The 1744-nt window shown below is 54.4% G+C and overlaps 1 long non-coding RNA gene across 1 annotated transcript; it reads left to right on the top strand.

Annotated features, from left to right (window-relative positions):
* Positions 1 to 403: 403 nt before the first annotated feature.
* On the top strand, positions 404 to 1024 carry LOC123064258 (uncharacterized). The gene is made up of 2 exons (XR_006430653.1): positions 404 to 527; positions 622 to 1024. It is a non-coding gene; the product is annotated as an uncharacterized lncRNA (long non-coding RNA).
* The last annotated feature ends 720 nt before the right edge of the window (positions 1025 to 1744 follow it).

The following is a 1744-nucleotide window of genomic DNA, read 5'->3' as shown; positions in this document are numbered from 1 at the left end:
CAGGAATAATGCGAGCACCAGGATTTAAACCCTAGTGGGTTGGGGATACCACTGTCCACCTAACCAACTCAACCACAGGTTGATTCGCGTACACGTACCTACTCCCTCCGTTCCAAAAGCTATGCTACAGCGGGTACGTACACGTACCTACTCCCTCCGTTCCAAAATTCTTGTCTTAGAATTATCTAAATACGGATGTATAGAACGGAGGGAGTACGTGTTAGCTGTCACGCGGTTTTGTTAAACAGTCTTACAGACGTGGAAACGCCCATCTCGTTGACGGCGTGCAGTAGTCGTTGCTGTGCTCCATGCCGGAGCATGCGTTCACACATACATAAGTGGTTACACACTGGTTGCTACGCCTATATATACATATACAAGCATGCATCCACATGCAGTCGTTCCCAGTTAATTAACACCAAAAATGTTGAAGCCCGTGGCATCGTCTTCCTCGTCGGCCCGGTTCTGGGCCGTCATCGCCGCTGCACTGATCTTGTGTGCGGCCAACGTTGAGCTTGTCCATGGAGGTAATTAACCATGAGCTGATCTCCATATCTTCACTAAACTCTTTTGTGATCAATCGAGGTGCCAACTGATATTCCTATGTATGTGTGTGTGCAGGTGGAAGGCCTGTGCCTAGACCTCCAGCTCCGGTAGGGCATGTGGCTCCCAAGGAGCACTGCCCTGACTGCAGCGACAACCTGCCACCGTCGCCGCCGCCGCTTCCTCCTACTCCTCCGGCAGCTGCAGCAGGCGTACCTCCTGCTAGCGGCCATGTGTGATGTAGGCTTTGCGCGCTCCTCCGGACGCTGCAGAAATTTCAATGTTTACTACAGTCCGTTTGACGACTTGCCTCAACGGTAGTACTACTAGTTATGGTTTTCTTTGAGGCGACACTGGTACTAGTTGTATTGCATGGATATGTTTGTTTATTCAGTTTTGCTATTTCTCAATCGACAGATTTCATCGAGTGTAAATTAGTTCAGAGAGAACACAAATTAGTCGTGGTCTATAGAGCTATGCATACACTGGTCACACAATTATTAAACCGTGCAAATTGCCAAATTGTGCGCCAGCCACCAATCTACCATGGTTGCTGTTAACTGGGCCCATATATTGGTCAATTATTAAGTCAGCATGTGAGCGTGAGTCTACTCTTTTTAACACAATACATATGTAAACGCTCATACATACGCATATATACACTCATCTTTATAAACACACGCACGCACTGTCTATCCCTATAGGCAACTCTGTATCCTGGGTTGTTGTGAAAACCATCTTGTAACTATCCTCCTTCCATTAAACTGCCTTTATTGGGCTGCCTGAACCAGAATCCCATCCCTCCCGCGGCGCTCCCGCGAGCGCCTGGGGGAACCCTAGCCTCCCTCCTCCACACTCCTCACGCGGCCTCCCCCCTCGCCGCCGCCCAGCAGGGCCACCGGCGAAGCCTGGCCGGCTAGGGCGACGGCGGGGCCTCCTTCTTGCCTCCCCACGGGGTCCACGGCCGGCGCGGGGCGGCCGCTCGTCGGGGGTCGCTGACCTACGGCGGGGGCACCGGCGCGGCGGCGCAGCTCCAGGGTGGCGGTGTGGTTGCCTGGTGGCGGTGCAACGACGACTGGGCGTGCGTATGCGGCACGGCCGGATCAGGTGGTGGCAAGGCCGGCGCGCCTCCGACCAGATCCCCCCCCCCCCGGATTTGGTCTCAGGTGGCGGCGGGCGTCGCGCGGTGATGGCGGAGACC

The sequence above is a fragment of the Triticum aestivum genome, chromosome 3B (assembly GCF_018294505.1).
Source record: "Triticum aestivum cultivar Chinese Spring chromosome 3B, IWGSC CS RefSeq v2.1, whole genome shotgun sequence".
Classification (NCBI taxonomy): Eukaryota; Viridiplantae; Streptophyta; class Magnoliopsida; order Poales; family Poaceae; genus Triticum; species Triticum aestivum.
This window is presented reverse-complemented; position numbering and strand designations above follow the sequence as displayed.